The sequence below is a fragment of the Struthio camelus genome, chromosome Z (genome assembly GCF_040807025.1).
Source record: "Struthio camelus isolate bStrCam1 chromosome Z, bStrCam1.hap1, whole genome shotgun sequence".
In the NCBI taxonomy this organism is placed as follows: Eukaryota; Metazoa; Chordata; class Aves; order Struthioniformes; family Struthionidae; genus Struthio; species Struthio camelus.
Genome location: NC_090982.1, coordinates 23706466 through 23732371, shown reverse-complemented (window position 1 = coordinate 23732371; position 25906 = coordinate 23706466). Strand labels below are relative to the sequence as shown.

Genomic DNA, 25906 nt, shown 5'->3' with positions numbered 1-25906 from the left:
AAATTCCGGTGCAGGTACAGCCTGGAATTTTCGACTCAAATTTTGTAGCTACACTTTCAGGCAGGTAAGTTCTGGATCTTTAAACAATTTAGAGAGGTATACGACCGTGCACAGAGTAAAAAAGAAGCAAAGAGAGCACAGACCGGTTAGCCATCCAGTTAAGGTCCTAGTTAAGGAGCTCAGTTACAACGTGCTAACGGATCATGATCCATCGTATCCATCCTATACATACCAACACCTGTTTGGTCCATCCACACAGCTTCTAAGCTCAGCAGAAACAAGGATTAAGAGAATATTGTTTCCTTGCACTGCTGCCAGTGCTGGCAAATACCTACTTTTTAGCTCATTTCAGCACAAAATTACACAAATTAGTTTCCCACATGAGTGTTTTATGGTACCAGCTGTGGGGAAGAGTTCACCTTCACTCCTTATGAAGACGAACATTTAGTCTTGCCTATTGACCAACTAATTTGCACTCACTAAATTTCAGCCTTGCAAAACACTGGAATATTTCACATGCAGACACAACATGAAGATGCCAGTGCAGATCTGACATCCTGCCAAGCTGCTCGCATAGTACAGAGTCCAAATGCCCCATCAGTATTATGCAAACGGTGATACAAAAGTACTCTTGATTGGTAAAGAAGGGTCTACTACATACATGCTTTGTTAGGCAAGTCAACTTGTCCTAATTTTTATAGATTATCAAAGCTTTGGGGGCTTTGCAATTTTCTCTCTCAGCACAGGAACGAATTAAAGTCTAGTAGAAATAGGAGATGCTCAGTAAAATAACAGCAGGAAAAATTTACAGCAATTAAATCCCATTTAAGGTAAATTTTGTAGCTCTACGTGATGTACATCAATCCACACCGGGTAACATTCAGCCTCAGTCCTTAAAATCTGGAAATATGAGAACGCCAAGACCATTCAAAAGCTGTCAGAGGCCAAGAGAACAAAACACGGCTTAAATATGATTCATTGATTAAACAGCCACACACATTCCTATTGTGAAGTTGTCCTCTCTACATATTAAAGTGTATTTGCTGGACTCCGTCAGTGACTTAATTGTTACCTGCCAAAACATGAAGTTAGATGGAGTTTGGGACGGAAACCACATCTATAAACTGTTGCTGGTAGTAAGCCACATTTCATTTCTAATGTTCTTATTGCCACAATGTCTAGATGGCTGCAGAGTGTATAGAGCATGACATGGTGCCAGACCAGAATATTTGTGTATTTTTTTTTATCCTGTTGGCCATGTTGATAATTTACTAACTTAGAGCAATCAAAATCCCAGAAGCCAACCACCACTTTCAGGCTAATAATAGCACACTTAGAGAATATTATCTGCTTAAAGCTTTAACTTTTTTACATGAGCATTACGTAAATTAAGCTGAATGCCCCTTCTTTAAATTCCTGTCCTCTGCCTCACGCTTACTGAGTAACAGCAGCATGTGCCAGAGCAGTGATCTGTTGTTGGGGCAGGGGAGCATAACAGCATAGCAACGCTCAGACAGGTGTGCTGGGTATCTCTGATGTAAAGCCCGTGACTGAAAAGGTGGCACGCCTTTTCAGACTTCTGAGATATAAGGCAGGATGCAGGAGGAGAAAAGAAAGAAGAGGACTAGATGAGTTAGGAGTAGATGAAACATCTTTATTTTTACAAAAAAGGATGGAGACAACATACGCCACCATTTAGCCAGCTGGCGTGCTGCGCGTGGGAAGGCTGCCCAGCGCGATGTCTGGGAGCAGACGCAGCTGCATTTCTGCAGCTGCAGCACAGCTCAGCAAGGGGGTCTGTCAGAGCTGCGCTGGGGGGCCGTCAACCACCCTTTCTTACCTAAAATAACCCACAGTCACAACCCTCATGGCATTACTGTTTTAACTTCGAGGTGATCATTTTCTCCCCTTTCACCACTGAGTGTACCAGCTAGCAGCGAGACATTATGACACGTAAGAAGGTAAAACCCTGTATAATGAACAGAAGCCTCCGTTCTGACCTCAACATAACTGTATTTCACTACACCTCTGAATTGCATGCAGTTACACAAACATCTTTGAACGAAGCAAAAGCAGAGATGAGCCTGCTGTTCACTGATACATGTTTGGAAAATCTAAGAGGTACCCAGAGCAGAGAAGAATAACCACAGATCTCTCCCAGGAAACAAACTGAATACTACAGCAATGATCTCACCGAGTGGTTCATAACCACCACACGGATAGATCATAACACAACATAGACCAAAACAACAAGCTGTGCTTTAGATTTAGTAACCATATGTGTTTATGGTTCTAGCTGGTACTAGAGAAACTGATAATGCAGGAAGGCTGGCTTGAAAGAGCAGAATGAAAACCTGTAGTTTTCAAAACAGTTTCTTATTAGTAGGAGGGATAGAGAGATCTTTGAGATATAATAACGAAATAGGCAGTTCTTGCTAATGTTATCTTGCAATTTATGTGAATGAAGGAATTCAGATGAAAATATAATAAAAAAGAATGATGGATTTGGTAAAAGGCCATGTGTCCAGCTTAAAAAAAAAAAAATCAGAATTATTTACACTTCCAAATATCTCAAAATATTTACAATCTTTTACAGTCAGTCTTTCAGTCTTACACAACAGCTAGGGTTCTGAGCCTCTGTGGATGAATTACATATGTACCTAAAGTTTCACAGAAAATGAAGAGATGTTGCTCTGAAAATACAAATTCAGTTGCTGCTTTCTGCTTACTTATATACTCTGTAACTTTAACATCACACAAGAATACACTATTGCAATGAATATATTCCGTTTTATAAAGCTAGTAGATTCTTTTCATGTTAGTTTCATAAACTGGCTGTGTAGACTCATTTGCAATCCTTCAACTTTAAAAGAAGATTAGGAAGATGCAAATGTAGAACTGCTTGCATTTCTTACTAAATACTAAAATGCAAAAAAGTGACAGTATAGTCTTTTCTGAATTGCCTCCATGAGAAAGTCAATCCATTGCTACCTTTCTCTTTGCTGCCACTGTCTGGAAACACCCCTTTGCAAGTAAGTCCACTATGCACAGTGGAAAAACGTTAACATTGCACTGGCCCATTCAAAAACTAAAGAGGCAAAGGTAGGTCCCGAGCTTACAGCTTTCTACATTCAAAGAATAACACAAATGCACATGCTTATAGATGTAGTAGAACTCTTTCAGAAATTAAGGAAATCTGAAAATTACTGAAATACCCAGGAGAAACAAAGGGAAGACTTTCTTTGTGTTGAAATGTCATCCTTCCTAAACCACGCCATATGCATGTCCCATTACAAAGATGGACAATCACCTTTTAAACACAGAGCGCACTAAGAAACAGAAACACAGCTATATGAGGGCAGTAATACTCAGAGCTTAGAGTGCAGAAATACATGCATGAGAATATACCTACTACCACCAAAGCCCAACCTGATTCTTTCAGCAGGTTAACACACATGAAGCGCCACCCTCAGAGGGCCTTTTGAGAAAGGGAGATGCGTATACCTGTTAGGCATGGGTAAACTGCAATCTCTTAAACATACCTCATCGCAGCTACAGGGACCATGCTGTGTTCGCCAGGCCAGGAGAGTCGGCACCAGGACCTGCTCCCACAGACCCTGCCTGCCTGCACCTTGCAGCTTACTCACTGACAACCATTTCCACCAGGCTAGGTCCACTCTGTGGTGCGTGGCACCCCCGCCGCACTGCAAAGTCCGTGCCACACGCACTTGTATACAGTGGTGCGAGGTGCTGAGTTGTTCTGTGCTGGGTCCCCCACTGCATTTCAGCAAAGTATGTCTGTACACTTTACAGAATGGGATGTAAGGGAAATGTAAAATACAGCTTTTAAGGTGTGGGGGATTTCTCTTGCATTTGAAATAATCTAACGGAAAATGCTTTTAAGGACAATCACCTTTCGTTGCAGGAAAAAAATAACACTTTCTCTTCCTTATTCTTCCCTCCCTCCTTCCCATTTTCCCCATCCAAGCAAATCTTAAAATTTGTCTTGAATTTAGCATAAACATCTTGCAGTTTGCATGGAAGGTTAAAGCATGTACGATCCTTATGGTAATCTGCTAAATAAATTTAGTAGATTGATAATCGACACAAAATCTACCATAAATTATTCTGTGTTTATGTAAAAGCAAAGAGATAACATAAAATACAGAGCAGGTAAGATTTTCAAATGCCAAAGTTCAGACATCACAACCATAAATAAACATAATAGCATTAGCCTCCTCATGTAATCAGCTAATTTGCCTAACCACCCATGTGTGCAGAGTAGCTGTCTGTTGTGTAGGTAATTACTCAATTAACACTTTCATCATTCACACGCAGTTATAACTTTTGGGGGAAAAAACACGTTAGGCTCTGAATTCTCTCATGGCCTTCAGACCTGTAGTTTGTCATACGAGAAGAAACATACAGATGAAAGAATATTAAATGCTGTATATTCTTACACTACCTTGCAAGCTGCTTAGCAGTGTAACTCAATCTGAGGAAAACCAAAATTATCAGATACCCTAAATTCTGACTGTCTTTTACACTGCCCATCTCTTGCTTTAAAACACTGGGTTTGTATTAGTTTCCAAAGGCAGCACATAAGCACAAATCACATCCTGAGGTGGTCAGTCTGGAACGTATAGAGACACTTGGCTAGTCTTAACCTGTCTTAATGCAACTTCCAATCTAGAAAAGATCCTAGATTAACCAGGACAGAAAGGTCAGCGGCAGGCAGAAACTCCTGGCATCCATCACAGTACCACTTGCAGGTTTATTGAGACACTTGAGGAACACAGGTTTTTCACTGTAACCTGCTTATCATGCTCCCTGACATTTAGGTAGTACTTAAAATACATAAAAGTAGTTTATCTTCACAGCCTTCTAGAAAGCAAGCAAAGAAGTCCTGAATTAACAACTGGCAGCATACTCCTACAGTCAGCTTCAGACATCACCTCTGCTCATGCGTGGTCTCTGTTACACAGGTGACATCACGACTTTTTTCCGGTAAGCAACTCGTTGACAGTGTATCACCTATGCCAAGCTATTCAATCTACCTGTGATCAGATTTCAGCATATTTATATTCTTCCCTATGACACATCAGTAAAAGGGTGAAATAATTAGCTAGCACCCCAGTTTTCACTAGGTATCGGAGTTATAAAGTTTGCAAAGTACAATTTTACTTAAAGGAAAGGTGGCAAAACTTGTTTCTTAGCATTACGTACAGTAACTTCAAGAGTTTGTGATTTATCACAGAAACCAGTAGCAAAATACCCCTGATCTTATTGGCATAGGATTAAGCAAAGCAATAGAAGTGACTGGGTTTCAAATGTAACAAATACTGCATTCAGCTGATTAGTAGTCTCATTTTTCAAGTTAGTGTTAACGGTGTCAAGATTCTCCTCATAACTCACAGATCATTAAAATATTTCTTCCCTGAGTCCTTGAGACTTAAGTTAACAATCACAGTTCTTGGCAACATTGTACTAATGGGATTTCAGGAATAGGGGCACAAAGGGGAACACAATGTTAAAAATTTTTAAAGAGAAACTTTTACACAAGTTTTGACTTTGTAACAGTTTTGCATTTCATTGGTATTTAACAGCTGCTGTTCAATAAAATACCATATAGTCAATATTTAACAACTGCAATACTAAAGCCTACTGTTAAAGCTGTTACTTCTTTTCTTAAACCCCACTGACTGATCAATAAGAATACATAAAGCTTTGCCTACTCTAGGTCTTTTTGCAAAAAAACCCCCTCTTCTACAGCTAAAAGTATACCGGCTCCAACAGCAGTCCAAATGGTGGCAGTATGCTTCTGGCAGTTTGAACACTGCTGTCCCTAGCTCAGAACAGGTTTTCACTATCCAAAGCAGGTGACCTACCCGAACCTGGACTTCACTCAGCAAAAGCAGAACTGAATCAATTTAACATTTCTCTACTGCTAGACAAAATATAGCAAGGGCAACTTAAATCTGTAGCAATCACAACTTAGATGTGAAGATGGCTGATGGAAGTTAAAACATAAATATACAATTGTCTAAAACAGTGACATGATGAACCTACCTCCACTTCCACAGGTGGAAGGTGGTGAAGAAGGAATGACTGAAAATAGAGACAGTTTTTAACTATGGACTTCCTGAATATGGTTATGAAAGCCTTTTGATCCTCTATATTAAATGCAAATGTGGAAGGTCAGAAATCATTTACACAAGTTCCAGGGCTCACAAGCATCATGACAGCAAGCCATCTGTTTCCTAGGTGATTTCTCCTCAATACTTAGCTCTATAGGCTAACGATACTGCAGCATCTAAAAAAGACAATTTGCTCCTTCTCCGTAACAATATAGTGCTATTTGTCTCTGGAGCTTCTGTATTGCCAATAACAACCTGCTATTAGATTTGCACTATCATCGTTCATCCTGCATTTACGTTCTAATATAGGCATTATGATACACATGCATACAGGCCAAGTTTTAAAATATACAGGGTTTAAGAAGTGCATAGCAAAGGCAGACACGTAAGTGCTAGCATTTATCTCTTTCACTATTAGCTAACAGCAGTGCAAAACCTAGGATTTTAGTGGTGGGAAGATATCTAGAACAGAAGCTAGGGAACATGTAGAGAGATAAAACATACTGGTTTTTTTCTGTATGTTGTTTTTCATATTTAATTTATGTTGAACATGTCACTGAACTCTGAAGCTAGGTAGACTAGCAGACAAAAAACAAGCCTTGTTGTGAATCTACGCGACACTGTGAATAACTTTTTCTTTTTGTCCCAGGTCTTTAGCTATTGTGCAGAATAATATCCAGAAGAATAAGCCATTTTTATATCTTCTTAAAGTAAGTGTGATGAGATCTACAAATCAGCTATGTTCCGCCTGCTGATTATGATCTGCTCAAGTCATCTGCTAGCCACCCTATACCAACAAAAACAGACACTAAACAACAACAGCTATGGAAGATTCTTGACACAAATTTAGCAGCACCTTTCAAAAGCCACCCACTAGCAAGGCTGTGAAAATAAGCTTGGCACAAGCATTCTGACAAATCAGGGCAGATGAACATAATTGCTACGGATTGCTATGGGTACATTTACCAGTGCTGCTCTCTCAGGACTCATTATCTGCATCTTACTCTTCAAGCCTCAGGTCCTCCCTTATTGATACGTGAGCCATGAAAAGGTTCTTACCCTTTGCACTCTGCCTGTGTTAGGGCTTTCAAAAAAGCCACAAGGTAAGGCGAGCTACAGTCTCAGGAGTAATGGGGAGCCAGGAGGAAGACTGCTGTCATAATGGTGCCTTCCAGCACTGGAGAAATGTTCCGTAAGATGACTGCTACTGCCACAGTGCTTCGGGGGGTGGGGGGGAGGATTAGAAAAAAAAACTAGGAAAAATAAGGCCAACAGCACCTTCTTTCAAGGAAGAATAAAATGCCAGCAATATCTTCTTTCTAAAGGAAGACAGGAGCCTCAGTTACACACCATTTCCTGCTCTTCCTCAAACTGGAAGATCCATGAGCATGAAGTGGTACCTAGCGATGGAGTTGTCAGAAAAATCATTGCCAGATCACGCGAAGGCCAGAGAGACCTGCTGGCCACCCAACCATCTGCTTTCATTTCAAACCACCAGGTATCACACCAGAAGCTGGCCACACATCAGTTCTTTCCCAAGCCTCCCTGCCTTAGCCTTAGAGATGCCTTTTAGCATCAATACAACAGGAGTCCTTCCCTGAGATAACATGGCAGTACACTCCACTTTCATCACCACCAACGTATTTCAGCTAGTAGAAAGGGGAGGGATTAGAAGGCTTTGCTGCTGTGCAGTTTCCATTTCATTTTAAAGCTTATCTCATCACAGCACAGTCACTCTGAGGGCTCTTTTAACAAATATTGTCCTTATCTTTAAGAATAGCCATTAAGTTTTAAATTCCTATCTGCTGTATTATATTTTTTGTGAAGTTTTTTCTCTAGATCACTTTTGCTTTAACATACGCAGTTGCTTCTGTCAAATAGAGCAAAGTGAAATTTAGAATTGCAAATAAGTGCTTCCTTTTACTTTGCTGTATTAATATCAGCATAGAACTGGTGTAAAGTAAGGACATTTTGATAGGAGTATCATACAGTGAATAGCTACTCAATATCAATAATAACATTTATTATTACTACTAACAATAATAACCAGTTGTGCTGGTTACAAGGTAAGGTATCAACGTGTACAAGTATCTGAAGGGGGAGTGTCAAGAGGATGAGGCCAGCCTCTTCTCCGTGGTGCCCAGCAACAGGACAAGAGGCAATGGGCAGAAATTGAACCACAGGAAGTTCCATCTGAACCTGAGAAAAAACTTCTTCACTGTGAGGGTGACAGAGCATTGGAACAGGTTGCCCAGAGAGGTGGTGGAGTCTCCTTCCCTGGAGATATTCAAAAGCCGTCTGGATGTGATCCTGGGCAATATGCTCTAGGTGACCCTGCTTGAGCAGGGAGGTTGGACGAGATGATCTCCAGAGGTCCCTTCCAACCTAAACGATTCTGTGATTCTGTGATTCTGTATTAGAAACACATGTGCTAATCCGTGCATATACGTAGATCAAAAACACAAAAGGCTTGGTTTGTCCTACTGTTACATGAGTGAGTTTTCATTCAGCTGATTCCTGCTTAAAAGGGTACCAGAAAGAGCTACAGTACCTACGAACCAAAAAGAAAAATCACCTTTTACCCAGCAAAAATAGGAAGAAAAAATCTTCCTGATCTGGGAACTCAATGATGTTACATTTCTTAATACAATAAGTTATTAAAAGCTCATTCATCTGTAAGTCTTGAAAAGTTCTGGCACTCATTACAGGGTTAGCTTCTGCTTAAACATAGCAAATATTCCTTTCTTCCGTAGGTAACCACAAGTTAAAAACTATGTACTTTGTCCGCACCGCAATGAGATGTTTGAACTATTTCATGGTAGATGGCTGCACCTCCTAAAAGGTTTTACTGCATCACCTTTGCCAAATGATAAAATAAATGCCAGTTATTCACAGTAGAATGATGACTTTCAATTACTTCCATCAATCTTTCCAATGGAGAAAATCCAGATAGGTTTTGCTGCTTTGCGCAGATTTTAGACAAAGGCACTGATGTAGTACACAGCATTGCTGTTTATCCTCCAGGTAGCATATGTCAAATTTTTTAAGGCCTAGATCAGTGACTGAAAACTACACTGATGTCTAGACACTTTGCTCTCGTGCTTTATCTTCTGTTCTATATGCCTAATCACCTCATGGACGGACATACTTTGACCAGATAGAGGCAAAAAAATCTGCCAAGGCAGCTGACAAAGTTACAAAATCTGTGTTTAGCACCAAACACCTTCTGTTTGCAGCTGCTGAGTCATATGTGTATGTCTGTACTGCACAATGCAGCTCCACATCAAAGACATCCAGCTACCTCTAGGGAGGCTGACTCATCAACCACAGCATAGTGCAATGCAATGTTGAGCAGATGACCTTGGCTTTTTCAGGGAACTGGTATGTAGGGTGCCATGAGAGGCAGTAAAGGATGGCAGAGGTATGCAGCAGGCCTGGCAGGTCTTGAGGGATAAACACCTCCAAGCACAAGAACGGTCCATGCTGATACTCAGGAAAACAGGCAGATATATCAGGAGACTGGCTTGGCTAGACAGGCTCCTCACCACTGAGCTTCAGTGCAAAAAGATGTATACAGAAGGCAGAGGCAATGAGAGGCTGCAAGGAAGGAATACAGAAGGAATACAGGAATATCTCCCTGGGCATGCAGGCGCAATGTTACTGGCAAGGGACACCAAGAGCAGCAAGACAAGTTTCTACCACTGTATTAGAAGAATAAACAAGGAAATTGCAGGCCCACTGTGGAATGAGGCACAATTTACTGACAGTGGGGTCACAAAAGACTGAGCTAGTCAATGCTTTCGTTGTCTTGGTCTTCACCAGTGAGATCTCCGACACCTTTGTGCCGTGCCTAGAGTCAGGGTTCAAGGAGGAGAGGAGCTAATGGGAGCAGATGACGATTGATTCAGGAATCTCCTGAGACATCTCAATTCCTGCGAGTTCGGGCAACTAGATGGACCACAGGTGTCGTACGATGTCTTAGCAAGGCTGCGCCCTATCATCTTGGAAGTGTCATGGAGATCAGGGGAGAATCCCTTGATGCCTGGAGAAATGCAGATATTGCACAAATCTTCTGAAAGGGCTAGAGGGAGATCCAGGGAACTGCACCTTCATTGCAGTTCTTATGAAAACCATGAAGCAAGTCCTGCCAGAAGCCATGGGCACGTGAAGGAGAAGAAGGTGACTGGAAATAGCTAGCACGGACTTACCAAGGCTAAACCAACTCGATTTCCTTCTGCTGCAATGACAAGATCTGTGGATGAGGAAAGAGCTGTGGATACCAAATACCTTAATTTTACTAAGGCTTTTGATGTGGTCTCCCACAGCATCTCTGTATCCAGGTTGGCATGCTATAGTCTAGGTAGATGGACAAGCAGACGAGTGAAAAACTGGCTGGAATACCACACTCAGAGGGTTGTGGGAACTAATGGTTCATACTCCACCTGGAGACCGGTAACAAGGGGAAGTCCTCCATGGTCTACTCTGAGACCTGCCCTGTCTATCATCCTTATTAGTGGCCTAAAGGAGGGGAGAGTGGGCACCCTCAAGTCTGCAGATGACACCAAACTGGGGGGGAATCATTCAGTTTGCTGGAGGGTATGGTGGAGTACTGGTTTTGTACATCCTACGAGACCTGGATGCACTAGATGATCTCTGCCTAAAACAAGAATAGGATGCATTAACATCTGAAAAAACTTCAGGGAAATTTAAGAATCTTTTGGTAAAGAAAGCAAATATGAAAGATCAGAATTCTAGTCATTAGTGCAAATTTGAAAAACAACAAGGAGAACATCCATCTTACAGACTTTTTTTTTAAACTTACAACAATGTTTCAAGAAATATTGAGGAACAATTGAAAGCCTTAGAAAAATTACCTATTTCTGGTGATCTGTTTCACACAGATAGCTGGTTTACTCTGCAAACTACTACTTACATTATCTTGCAGCGTATGCAAATACATCAACACTTAAGTCAGAAACTTTTAACTGAAATTTACATTTAAAATTCATAAGCAATGCATCGGCATCCCAAAATCAATTACTCATTGTACCATTACCTGGAAACAGATCAAGCCTTTCTGCTCTAGAAACAAAATTTTGATCAGTGTAATTAGTCAGTAAGCTATGAAGGCAATAGCAGTTTGTGGCGATCTGTGGTAAAACACAGCACAGATGGACACACTGTTGATGACATAACCATGCTGATTGTTGTAGAAAACATACGACAAATTTGTCATTAGCCTTCAGTCTGTGCTCCCAGTACAGAATCCAGTTGAATACTATGTATTGAAATGTAGATTATTAAATCATGCAATGTTTTATACAACATTTATATAGAATTATTTCTTCTTGCTGAAGCATTCACCCACAACTTTCCCTTGGTTCGTAATGTCCTTCCACATAAAACAACATATTACATAAATATTTAACTATGCCCTTAGACTGCCCACATCTACTACATGGTTCATTTGTCTATTAAAAAAAGTCGATCATTAAAGAGACGTGTACATCATTGTTAAACTAACTTACAGTCACTTTTTGCTATAGGCCACTGCCATATGTCACACTGATTTGAATGGGAGCTATCTCTTGACAGGAGAGCTGCTGTTGCATGTAAGTAACTCAAGACCTTTAGACTCACAGAACAGTTGAGGTGGGAAGGGACCTCTGAAGATCATATTGTCCAACTCCCCTGCTACAGAGGGAGCACCTAGAGCAGGTTGCTCAGGACCTTATCCTAAGATCTAACTTGTTGTCTTCAGTCTCACTAAACTGACTTACGCATTAGGCCAATTTCAATAGAAATTTCAGTAGTGCAGAGTTCCTAAATTAGCTCAGGTCAGATTAAATATTTAGAGAAGAAAAGCTTTTAAGGTAGCAGTGCATCACTAGGCCATGCAGAGCTATATAACTGTCTTCTCAAAATACATGCACAAAAGGAAATCTGCTGGCTTCAGGGTAGATAATCATAAAGCACTGCTGGTTAATTTAAGGGTCCAGAAGCACAGAGAATCATCTCGAACTGATTTACAAATTGTGAATTTTCTTCTCTTAAAAAAATCAAACGAGAATGCTGGGATCCAAAATTACATATATTTTTGGAAAAATAAATACTTAAAAGTAGTACTCTCCAAAAGTGTTACCTATTAAAAAGACGAGGAAATAGCACAGGTGCCACAATTCAAAGAAGAGTGAACAATTGTGTTGTTTTTTCAAATACAACTTACTATTCCAAGAAATGGCTATTTCATGCCAAATAAGGCCACTAAGTCAGGTAAACACACTTATCCAGGCCAAGCAAAACATATATGCTTTACTTCAATAATCTTCATAAGTGTCACTGATTTCACATGCAGAAAACACTCGTTTTTTAGGTCTAAATTAGGTTTGCACAGAAACAAAACAGTATTCATTATACAGAGATTTGTACAGTGTCTTTAATAACCATTACTGCACAGAAAATATAGATATAGGTTTACTGCAAGAACTCAGAAGTAAAATTGGTCTTCTATTTGAAATTCTTGTTTGAAAGGCTTTCATTATAGCTGTACGCTTCTAGGCATCATAACAATTTCTCTTTCAGAAAAGAAAAACACTACCAAAATAGCCACACAAACGTCACACAAAAGCCACCCACAAACGTCGACAACTTAGTACCCTTTTTTGCAAGCACTTTTGATGGCAGCTAAATTGGAATATGCTTAGCATCTAAATTTGCTGTGAAAAGTGATTCTCTGTCAAAATCTTCTATTAGCTCATCATTCTGATTACGCCGTGGTACTCCACACCACTCTAATCATTGTAAATACGTTAGTTATCTTCCTATTCATATGAAATGCATTAAGGAAATATTCTTTCTGTTAAGGTCATAGCACACTGTTTGTTTTGGTTAACTGTCTTAGACTCTGTGATTTGTCCTCCAATTTCTGAACAAGTATTTCACACTCTATAATGATTCTTCCAATTAAGTATGAATTTCAGGTTTTACACTCTGAATGCCAAATGAACACTACGACAGCATTACACCAGGCAGTATCAATGAGGAAAGAAAAAGTGAGCCAAATTTCAGCTGTTAGATTCCCTAAACTATGAGGTATCTGAAGAAGGGAACAGGCCATTGCAGTGCAACCATTCCACACTACAGCGTTGTCATTTTTCTGTAGATGACACAAAGGTTAAGCGCGTACACCCTGTGGAACAAGTCTAGAGACACCTTCCCAGATCTACTCGTAACAAGGACCACTGCAGTAACAAGGACTCGCAAACCACAAGGCACAGCTGAAAGCGGGCATAAAGAGCAGAAACATCTCAGGAATGCATTCAGACACATACTCACCTCAACTTGCTTTCTCCTCAGTGTTTGGACTTTGGGGGCATTCTCTGAGATACCATCCTTCAGTCTTATACAAACGATCTAGCTGCCACCTCCCACACCAGTAGTATTTGTTACTAGCTTGCCCAATTTATTATTGGGTCAGTGACCACTGTTTCAGTTTCGTTTAGCAGGATATCAGATGAGCCAAGTCACAAGTGAGTCATTCTGCAATGCTAGAAACAAAAATAACAAGCTGCAAGGAGAAGAAAGAGAAAAGGCCAAATCTCTCTGTGGATAACTTTTAAAGCATCTTCAAATAGTCCCAACCCTGATACCAAATGAATCCTGATGCGGCTTTTGTACAGTAACTTGCTCACTGGTTACTGTTAGGTAATTGCTGTCCAAGCCCTTCTTGTCCCAGCTAGAAAGCACAGGCTCTTTTCTAAAAAGGTGTCTGTGTAGAATGCAAGATGGCAGGAAGTAAGAGTATCTGACATTCAGCTCTGTTCAGGTAGAGAATTTCTAGCTATTGGTAGCTCCCTTTTCTGTCCCTACTGTATCTACCTACACTTCCTACAGAAAACAGTAATTAAAGGTCGAATGACTATTGAGCTCTATTCTTCACCCTGAGTGTCCTCCGCACCTTTCGATCCTGTGCAGAGGTTATCCAGTGCTCTTCAAAACTGTTTTTTTTTTTCCAGCCATTACAGGTGCTTTCACTTCCCTTTCTCAAAACCCAGCATCCCCAGTTCTCTGTACTTCAAATGCTTCTCTCCCACCCCTCCCTTAAATATCTGTAGAAAAATGAAGAACTATCTGCCAATAATTCTAGCCATTGGAATATTTTACTAGTTATATGTTACTGGTTAACAATCTACGTGCAGCAGGAGTGACATTAAAGAAACAGAAACCACAAAGACCAAACCTCAATGGGAAACAAATTAAGGTTCTCCGCACATAAAATATACAATTTGCTATTCTGGTGAGAAGAGGATGCACTGAAGCCTCAGATTGTTTGGCTGCATGTTTTGGTCATATTTATACATTACTCCTGACATATATAAAGTTTTACGGGCACATGAGATTATGCTTTTTACCAAATCAGAACTCAATAGAGATGTAACTTCCATAGAAAAGGAAGAACAAATTAACATGTAAATATATTAAATTTTATGTCGGAAATGTTTGCACGTGCAAGAGACAAAAAAACATATCTCAACTAGTAACCTTATCTAACTACACTACTTCACTATAATTGTTTGCCTAACGCTCCTGTAAAGCAACAATGAAAACTCTGTGTGCCTTTCTCTAATCTCTGCTGGTCACCATCGCTGCGTTTCTTTGGACACCTGAAGCTGTCTGTGCCTTAGTTTGTCAGGAAAAAGGGAATACTAGTTCTCTCCTTCGTAAAGCATCTATATCTACATATTTTTAGTCCACTTCTTTCGTAATCTAGGATCCCTGTTTACACTTTAAGATCAAAAATATATTTTGTTAATGTTCAGAATTTTACCAAACTTAATTTCTTAATGATATCAAAATTTCAGTACAAATATTCCGTGAAAATAAACTCCTTTTTACACTGAGATTTGACATTTTTTTCACCCTTCTTTAATGGAGCACCACGACTTTGCACTGCAGCCAGTTCCTTAAAATAACTGTGTTGATTAAACTTTAAATCACATAATTAGGGTGTACAGACTTACTGCTGTTGTCAATTTACCCAGCTACTACATCAGGCACATGTATCTCCTGACTTTGATACTCAAAATATTGATACTGAAGATTTTATTTTCTTTGAGAATACTACCAATATGTTAAACTCTACATTGGTTATGTTGCAGACACATAGCATACTGTGCTGTTGTCTGCTGCTGCTGTTTCAGACATTTTACAAGGTGCTGTGTCTGTCCGAAGACTGCTCTTGATGAACCATGGTCTAACTTCATTTTGAAAGGTGCTGTATTTGTACCTGAGCAGACCTAATGCTTCACTGAAAGATTATAAAACGTATTTCTAAATGAAGGTTAGCTACACCTACATCAGCTATTGGAACAGCAGCAGAGCTATGACTCAGTGAATGCTATCTTTGGGCTGGCTCTCATAACAAGGACACAGTTCTCTCCTCATAACTGATTGTGACTTTTTTCTTCTCTTGGACTGGACGTGCCACAGATCTATTGCAAGTTCATCACACTGCTGATGTCTAATGCTACTAAACTGAAAGGTTTTTTAGAACTTTAAAGACTTAAAAGACTTTCCAGTAACTACAGCGAGTAGTTACAAAAAAAAAAAAATAAAAACAGCAGTAGCTTCTTAAACTTCATTCTGTGACAGACAATATTAAAGATGTTGTACATGAAAACACTTCTTCCGGGGTTCAGATTTTACAGTGAGTTGAGGTATGTTTACATTACACTACTTCAGTGCTTAGTTTCCAATTCTCTACAAAACTCTACAAAAAGAATACGTGCAACGTTTCAAGCTTGCTGTTTGAGACCACCTGCTCATATCATGAAATCATTATCCAGAGCTAGTAATCTCTGTCCAGGAAAAGACCCAGAATGGCTGAAGTATGTTAGCTTTGCTGAAGAGACCACTGATGCTGGTCATAATCCAGTGCTATCAGTCACATGGCACTTCAACCAGAGAATTCATCAGGGTATGATTAATACTCTCAGTGATGTTAATAGTAGCACAGGTACTGTGATCTGAAAGGCCAAAGGCTCAGAGGTTTTCAGGTCACTCTAAGAAACAGCTGAGCTGCCGGACATTATTACGCTTGTCCTATTTGGGAGCCTTTAAAAGGAAAGAGAGAGAGAAAAAGAGGAAGAGAAAAGCAGAAAGACATCTTGAAGGTGCAAGAGGCACAGAGCAACCAGGCAACTGAAGTGGATCAGGAAAAGAGCCAGATCAGAGTCCTAGATGCAAAATGAAACCCAAGTATGTATGCGTTTGTGTGGGATTTACTCCTGTGTCCTCCCTTTCTTCCTTTTTCTTGATTATAGGTTATGATTGCACTGTAGCCCCACTTCAGGAGACAAAAAGCAGTTCAAAGAAGGTCACTGTAACATCCTCTCTCTCTTCAGGTGCATTATTACAAAACTGTTAAGGATCATTTTTGTCAGTTCTCTAAGCAATATCTCAAGCTATTCTACTGTATTTCTAATATCTATAATCTGATTTTACAAATGTGAAATTGCCAATAAAGTTGCTGATAAAGTATTTCCAAGAAATATAACTTAGAATTTTACCTTGTCAGCCTTCTGAAAGCAAAGAGACATATACTAAAAAACAGAGTAAATAAGGCAGAGAACAGACAAACCGTAAAGGCAATAAAAAGTAATATTAAAAGCTAGGAAGAAAAGGTAGGAAGAGCAACAAGCACCAAACTAACCAGTGGTGAAAATGAAACAGTGTAGAAGTAGAAAACTGGAGAGAAAATCCTTGAAGCAAGAATAAAACAACTTAAATGCTCATGTGGAGCAAAAGAAATACCAATGCAAGGAGAGATTTTTCAGCTACCCAAAATCAAAGATGGAAAAGATAGCCTGGAAAAAACAATATAAGCATGGGACTGTCCAGCTCAAATTCACCAAAACCACAAATGCCAGCACAGATGGCTTGAACATGATGGAGAAGGATCCCACAGGGAGTGAAAAATGACAGTCAGCAGATGGTTTGCAGGTAGGGAGGGAATACAAGCAAACAGTTACATAAATAGAGAGAATATGCACAATTATCTTTATTTTGTGGTCTTCATTTCAGCTATGGTCTACGTTTCAGCTAAGCTAGATAGCAGGGAAAAGTTCTAGTACTCTTATTTGAAAGAGACTGGACCAAATTCTTGTTGGGTGTGAATTTCATCTCTGTGTATAAACAGAATGCCCATATGCCACTGAAACTTCCATATAGAACTGAATTAATCTCTGCAACAGGCACCAGAATGCCACAGGTACTGAGAAAGCATTGGTTTGAATTTGGCTAGCTCAAAGACAGCACTAAGTTTTAGCTGCCTGCCTATATTCCCTAAGCTTTGCAGCACCAAGGACGTGATGCAGTGGCACCTCCCAGAAGGACACCTTGCCCCACTTTTAGGAGGATCCCCCCTTTAGGAGGATCTTTGTGATTAACAGTGGTGATGCAGCACTCTCAAAGCTAGGGGAAGGTCTTCTACAGAGCTGAATCCTCCACATGTTCCAGACTAGCTTTTATTTTGTGATTCAGTTACAGCCTCCATATAAGCACCAGCTAAAGTAAAATAATTCTATTACATAGGAACGAGGTGAGAAAGGGATGAGTTGCCACAGACCTAGAAGTAAGCATTTTTATTATACTAGATCTAGGGCTCCAGGTACGGGTCACAATCCATTTGTGCTATTACAGTGGTCACGTGCTGAGGGCGTCTGTTGGAACAGTAGCAATTATTTATTTTTTAACTTGGATATAAAAGGAGTAAGCATACTTGTTAAGTGCTTTATCCTGCCCCTAACGGAACTCTTTCCCTCTCTTTGATAATGATCTAAAACAACTTTTGAGTAATTATTTTTCTTCAGTCTCATACCGATTTAAAGCATTTTTTAAACTAAGCAGTAGCTAAAGCTACTAAATAAGGATTACATCCCAAATAAAATATTCAATATCCTAGGTGGATTCAGCTTCTGCTTCCATTTCAAATTAACCTTTCTGCACGCTGGTTGACTGTGTAACTGCAACAAAAGATGTGATTCATTATAACACCGTCATTCTTTACTGCAATACAACTGTTAGGACTAGCAAATGTGAAATTAGATTACAAAAATAAAAGCTACAGTTGCACAGAAAGCCAGTTCAAATATACCATCGGGTAAGACATTCCTCCTTCTTTACAACATCCGTTAAGCTCTCCTTCACTCATCAAAATGTTTGCTGTATTTATTTTTATGATGGAAGAGATCTTCTGGCCAGAAAGACAAAGCTGAAGTGCTGCAGTTCCTTGAAGCGGAAGAGCACTTCAACATTTGCAGTCTTTCAGCTAAGTGCTCTGTGATGTTCTTACCAACAGCTTCTGACTGTTTTTTTGTTTCACAGACTTCCTAGAAGAAGAGTATTTTCACTCATACTTGTTATTCTTGTGTGCAATGAACAGAGAGTCTATGGGTGACAGAAACAACTATATCTCTCATAACCTAGCAACAGACTAACCTCTGCAAGAGTCCTCAAAAATAACAGTACTTCTCCACAGTTGGCTCGAATCATAATGAAGACCTCCTTCAATGAGGCTGGTTTAGAAACAGCTAGAACCCAGGGTGCCCGAAAGGGGAAGGAGGTGAGGTACTAATGCACACAGGACAGTTTTGCACTGCACGCACAATTCATGTGAAGCAGTATTATTAATACTTTTTATCCTTTAGAAGTATCCTTCTAAAACTTTCAAATCTCAGTAACAGGAAGTTTCACACAGTCCCACAATCATCTCCTTAAAACATCCTCTAGTAAGTTTTCTCTCCGGTCTATCCCAAATACTCTTCTCCTTACACCCCACAGTAACTCCTATACCCCTGTAGGCAATAACCCCCTACAGTTTGCAAAGTGTTCTGGGGTGAGAGTTTCTTCCCTTAAGCTACCTTGGGTTTTGCACCAAGGACAAACGGTCTAATCATTCACCTTTCACGGTCTTAGTAAGTGGGTGATTCAGTGTGTTCCCTGCTAGGTGACAGGGATTCTTCTGCCCGTTGCTCTTCTTCTGGTCCTTCCCTGATCCTTCCCTGGTTTTCAAATATCAGATCAATGGCTGCTCATCTGAATACATGTATGTCCTCCCAGATAAAGAGAGGTGCACATAACTCATAAGTAAAACTGAAAAAATGCCAACCTGAAGTTACTAGCTCCAAAAGCCTCCCCCACATCTTTCTCCACGATATACTTAAAATCTCATAATAAAGTTTATTACTGGATTCAACTTTTTGGAGTATTTTCAATCCTAGGGTAAATCAGAATGAGCCTTAGGGTAACACCAGTGCTCTAATGCAGCTGACTGTCAACCCTCTAAATCACTGCCAGGCCTCACCTATCCAGCGGCCCTTGCAATGCTCCAGAGAACAGCTTTACAAAACTGCAGGGCTGCTGAGGTCATGTCTGCCACATGCAGGACACATTGCACAACATACCCTACAGAAAACAGCTGCAAACTCTGGACCACTTTGTAAATCCGTAAGTTTTCAGTTCTGGAAATAAACACTGGCTTCAGCATTTAAGCGCTGCTGTTCCACTTAACTACAAAAATGTGGAAGAGCGATAGGAAAGCAAAGGTCACTGTGACAGTTTTACATTGTGATAAGTAAAAAGATGCCTTTGTAATAAAATGAAACAGTACCTCCATGCATCACATTTACCTGCATCATCAGATAATTCAGTCACCGTTCTCTCACAGCGTTCTGCCCCAGTTCTTTACTATTGAGCAAGTCTCCAATGACATCTCATTATTCAAAGCTAAATAGCTTCAATTTCAGGGGCACTGAACTTCATGGATTTTTATATGCATTAAGTTTAAAATTTGTTTGGGTATTTAGATAATTATATATCCAAGTTGGTTTTATTTACCTAAATCCTATTAGCTTTAATGGGAAGCAAATAGCTGTCTAGTTGCACGAATACTGCCTATACAATCGAAAGACTAATTTGGGATCTTTGATCACAAATTTTGCTATTTCCACAAATAAGACCATAAAAACCTACTCAGATTAGTGAACAGTGCAGGATAGTTCTCCAAATCCCCGAATACATACAATTGGAATAGAATATCTTAATGGAATAAAAGAAATGTGAAACTAATTGTCTTATGTAATCAGATTGTGGAAATGAAAATAAGTAGTACAATTCTTTATACTTTCCCTATAAAGACAAGCAATTGCAGGCTTGCATACCAATTAATTAATTCAGGACCCATTCTACCAACAAGTAGAAACATCAGAAGGTCTATACATAAAATGCACAAGAGAATAATATATTCTGAATTGTGCAGTGCAAACAAAAAATCAGGAAAAACTTCTTGCCAATAGCAATCCATTTGAATATCAAAGAAACCTAGAGTCTACCAGCAATACTACTAATTACAAAAAGAAAAAGCTGAGTTCATCAGCAAGCAATTTTTATTTTATGAAACTGGCCCACAGCGAATATAACGTAGAAAAATAAAATACTGTCATTCTGTGACTGTTGCATCAGGACACTGAAATACTTGTACACTGAGGGAAGTACAACACACAAATAAATCTATGTCACAACTAGCAAATGGTCCAGGAAATCATATTATATTACAAGTTTCTAAACCAGTACAGGCAAAAACCTGGCAGAAGACACTGTGCTAATCCCGACATTGCAGCCACATCAGACCACACAATCCAAAGGATGCTGTAAAAGGTGCCCACTGTTCTTGGCACCTTCTTTTCTAAACAGAGAGAGATAAGATTCAAACAAACTGTCGAAGGAAATTCAAAAACTGTCACGTGGACGGTTCTCACCTTTACTGGAGGGGAAAAAAACATCATAAGTAAACCTGTAGATATATCCAGGCTAATAATAGTTGAAGTATGTTTATAAGCTGCTATTTCACCCTGTGTTCACAGCAACATTCCTAGAGGCTAGAAGATGAGTTAATTCTCTACATACTGTCAGTATTGTTCCACCATTTTTCTAAATAGTTTTAATGCAGGACAAGAGAACGCTTTGAGCCAGACCAAGAGCATCACTACTTTTAGCTCCACTTACTCAACTCATCTTAAGGCAAGTTGGTGACTTAAAGATCAAAAATGTCTTTACCTCATTGCTAGTGTTCACATACTTCAGGTCAATTAACAGCCTTAATAAATCACACAAAAACATATTCACAGATCTTATGCTATCCTAAGCTACATGATTTGGTTCAGTGTCTATCTACCTGTTGTTTCAGGGAATGCAGAATCATCCTTTATACTCGGCCCTTCTGAGGTAATTTCTTCAAATATGTAAGCATCAGTTCAACTTACAGGACTCATATTCCATTCTTTATTCTATATATAACGTATAGTATTTCACACTGGTTTGCAGCATTGCAGGAATCAGAACCATAAACCTTTCCTAAAACAGCAAAACCCAAATGCAAGTCAAACTTGTTCCCACCACTACCCACAAACGAGAAATAACTTTATGATCACATTCTAGCTGGAAAATCCTTTGCGTACAGTTACCCACTATGACAACTGATGACATTAAAGCCAAAACTAAATCTTTTCTGTTTCTTTGTAGTTTGGACTTTCAGTCTTAAATCCTCCTTTCTTTATATCAAAGAGAAGTTTGCTTCAGAAAACTAAGAGTTCTTTGTTTTGACCCTGCAAAATACTTCTGACTTGGATAACAGTAACACAGGAATCTCAGCCCTGAAGAGACTTTGTATTTTGCTTTGTTTTTTGGAAGAAATATTGCTTTTTCATAGCCTCTCTAAAGTAGCACTGAACAAAACACTTTAATCACTTGTGGAGTGCTTCAAGACTGAGATGTCTATTTGGCAGGAAAGACCTGAGATACCGATTTATTGGTTTTGCTTTTTCTCAGTTTCATTGCTGCAGTTCACTACTTGCAAGGCTCAGAATGACCTCCATACGCTCCAGTTACATAGAATACAGCTCATCAGTTTCTCATCGGGCTCAGCAGGTCAGCCTTGTTTTTCTCTCTCTCCTCAAGAAGTTCTGAATTTATGACTAAATTGCTATCTTGTAAGATTACCAGTGATGGAGATACCAGAATTCCCTTATAACTTTGTATGGTTCACAGAAGTCATACATGCAGCAAGAAAATACCACACCTGAAGGAACTTACATGTTCCCACTAAGCCCTGACAGCTCTCGCCCTAGAGCTCTGTACACTGCAAAAACAAAACAAACTTGGATCACTGAGGTCAAAATTACCACCACAGAGCTGAGTCTAGGCTGCATGCCCCACGCAGTGCAGCCCTGCACACACAGTTATGGAGCTACGACGTAAATGGTCATTATGTGTCTTCAAAGCAAACACTGCCCAAGCAGAGATGCTTCATACCCTTAAACTCTGTGAGAAAGCAGGCAGACAACTAGAAGATTTTCAGTTTTAGCTAACCTTATTTCAGCAACAGTTTCCATTTATTTTTAGATAAAGCACAATTTTATAAAATCATTTTCACAGGTAATGTTACCTGAATAGTTCAGAATAGATCAGTTGCAATGTACACAGGATTGGTTTGTCTATCACTTTGCATATCTCTATAAAGATATGCACTGATGAAACTTTTACATTATCACTTTTGCCATCACAAAGTTCATTGACTTTTAAATAGAGGTGTTTACCTCTCGGTTAATAAGCCATCTGTTTTACAACTGCTGCATGGCTGCGTCATGAGCACTCAGTGAGGTGAAAGTTGACAAAAAGATTTCGGATAGAGTTACAAAGCATGGGTAAATTCTTCCAGGGTTACAAGATAAGTGATTCCCATGCAGCTATAAACCATTATAAAAGTTGACAATTTCATTCCCTGTTAAGAATCACAGGATAATTCGCCTTATCATGTTAAAGCCATTAGCAGAAGAGTACACTGATTTCCAGTCAGCAATTGTAACTCAAGTGTGAACGCTTTTTTTCACTGTTGTACCCTGACATGGGTTACACACCATACAATGAGCTTCCACTCTAAAAAACTTAGAGAATTGTCCATTCATTTTGTGCAATTCAACAAATTAGCTGAAAAAATAGTTCTTGAAAGATTAAGCTGTTTCTTTCAAGGAATAATTAAACTACTAGCAGCATCACAAGGCATAAGATCTCAATATACTCCTGCACTTGTTCTTTTCTCATTTTTGCTCTCCAGATATATGCAATTTCTTATGATATGAAACAGGTTTCTTTTACACCGGTGGAGTACTACTCTGAGTATGCTAAATCCTAGTCAGGATTTTTATCTCGGTTGGTCGCCTCCGGTAGACCCCAATTTGGTCGAGCTTACAGCAAAATCAGCACCAACAGCCCTCAGCCCATGCTACGGTAAGAGCCAGGCTGTCCTCTGGGCTGCCTCCACCTGGTTTTTCCCCACAAGGTGTAACGTAAAATGCCGCCAGCTCATCTCATTCTTTCCTAAATTATCCTCTCCCCGACTGGAGGTTCCCGAGGTTTGGCTGAGCTCCACGGAAGGACTCCCCATGGCCGGATATATGAGCACCTTCAGGGATACAGGCCCAAGTTAGCTAACAGTTGCTTATAATAACTACAAGGAAATTCCCCATATACCAGAAATACAAAGTATAAAGGCTGCACCAACAAACTGGCTTATATGAGATGTTTTCTGTTGCTAAGGAAAGGGTTTTACACTGCACAAGCAGCACTAGGAAGTTCTAAAATATTAAAATCCTGTTGCCCAGATACAGTCTTCTCCTGTCTCACTCCTAGCCCACTCTAAAACAACAATCTAGATTAGCTTTTGTCTTAGTGTTCAACTGAAAAGTAAAAATTCTTTAAGCTGCAGAGAAGTAATCAAGCAATTGTCTTGAACGGGAGTTATTTGTACCCGATGTGCTTATGTATATAAAATTCATAATTTAATTAATATTTTAATTAGAAGTTAACCACAATCAATTCTATCAATATTCATAACTGATTTATTTGTCATTGCTTATTTATAACTTGTATTTATTTACAAAATACTACTTACATGTATTTGCATTTTACAGATATAAGAAGAGAGAAAGTAATTGCACAGAAAATTATTTTTAAAGATAATGATGGATTTAAAGACACATTCAAAAATCACAAGAAATGTCCTAACTTAAACCATCATATAGCCTTAATTTGGCTCTTTGTTTATACGCAGTATGATACATAACAATTTACTACTTTTGCACCAGTATGAGCTTCATTACAATTTTCTCATGCATGGCACAGAATGGTCAATACTCATTCAGCCAGCAACCATTCTTTTATTTCGTTTAACTCTACTGTGGAATCTATAGATAATTGTCTTAGCAGTAAAGCCTTATTCTGCAGAAAGACTGAATTCTTCATAGCGGTTCTTTCTCAGCTACAATCATTAATACCTAAACTGGGTGCTTCAAAACCACGGATTAACATATTGTCATAACAACTCTGCAAGACTAAGAAAAGTCTTAATTTTTTACATTTCTTAATTACAGTTCCTTTTTTTTTCTTTTAAAAAGATAAAAATAAAAGTTATTCAGTTTATTATCCTGTAACTATGTTGCTTTCACCTTAAGGAATGGGACCATTTCCTTCTGTCTTAGGTATAAGGGCTCAGCTGTATTTATTCATGACTAGTCTTGGGAATTTCTCCTTGCTGAGCCTTCATTACATTTTAACAAAGTATGTAAAACTTGCTACGCACTACAGCAGATGAGGTATGTTACTCCACCTTAGCATTTGACCTGATTTTGCCTTCAACTCTTCTTTCAATTCACATTTCTTCTTAATGATACTGACAGATTACACAAAGACAGTAGGTTTTAAAATCTGAGAGTTCAATCCCTAGCTCAAATCCAGTGAACTCATTTTAAGTGATATCACTTCTGCATCACTTGATATCTGGCACCTGGAGAGCACCTAAACCCACTTCCTGGTTAGGAGTGTTACTACTGTATATGCTGGATTTGTTCTTATTGCTTGCTGAAGCTACCTTTGTTCCTCTTACCTGCTGAGGACCTGGTCTGCAGAATAATGAGTGATGGATGGGTAGATGCATTTCTATATTTCTTTTAAGTATGAAAGAAAAGGTCAAGTCCTTTCTTCTCTTTTTCACTATGTGTAGCAGCTTTCCAAATGAACTTCAAATGGACTATCTAGCTGTAAGAAAGGGCCTGTCTACCATGAGCAGCTGCACTACCGTAATATATCATGTGATTTTAAACCAACGTAGTTACAATTATTTAAACCAAACTCAATCAAACCGTGTGTAAACAAGAGCGTGTTTCAGAAACTTTTGAGTTTTTGCTAATATAGTTTTAAAATATTCTTAAAATCAAATGAATTCAAGTATAGTTTGCAGCAAAGGTTGTAAGAATTATGCTTATTTATACCAAAGCACAGCCCCAAAACTCCAGTCCCAGAATTAGATCAGGATATGGCAGCTGCTAGACATGCGAAACAAAAACATTATCCATTATCTTTGCTAGGAAGACTTTGAACAGACACATTGAAACATCAGACAGATACACATGAAAAGAAAAGGCTCACATTTTAAGCTGCAAACCTATCACCTTGGGTCATAATTTTGTCAGATGTGCTACATAAATTCTGACCCAGCTGCCCTTATGTGATGGTAAAGATATAGTCAGTCAGAAGCTCTCTCAACAAGTAAATCTACTTGTTTAACTTCATGGAAAAGCCTACAAGAACCATCCAAATTCAGAGCGAGAGGGCTAAAAAGTAAGCTACATTTCTGAATATGGAAGGTGTAATCTGAT

The 25906-nt window shown here is 39.2% G+C and overlaps 1 protein-coding gene across 2 annotated transcripts in view; it reads right to left on the bottom strand.

Moving 5' to 3' along the window:
* SH3GL2 (SH3 domain containing GRB2 like 2, endophilin A1) overlaps positions 1 to 25906 on the bottom strand; it is a 98400-nt gene that overhangs the window by 29571 nt on the left and 42923 nt on the right. The window contains exon 1 of one of the 2 annotated variants that reach the window (XM_009671014.2): positions 13473 to 13571. The exons of the other annotated variant lie outside the window; for it this stretch is intronic. The gene's annotated coding sequence lies outside the window, so the exon portion shown is untranslated. Of the gene's footprint in view, positions 1 to 13472; positions 13572 to 25906 lie in introns of those variants that run through there. 2 annotated transcript variants of the gene reach the window in all.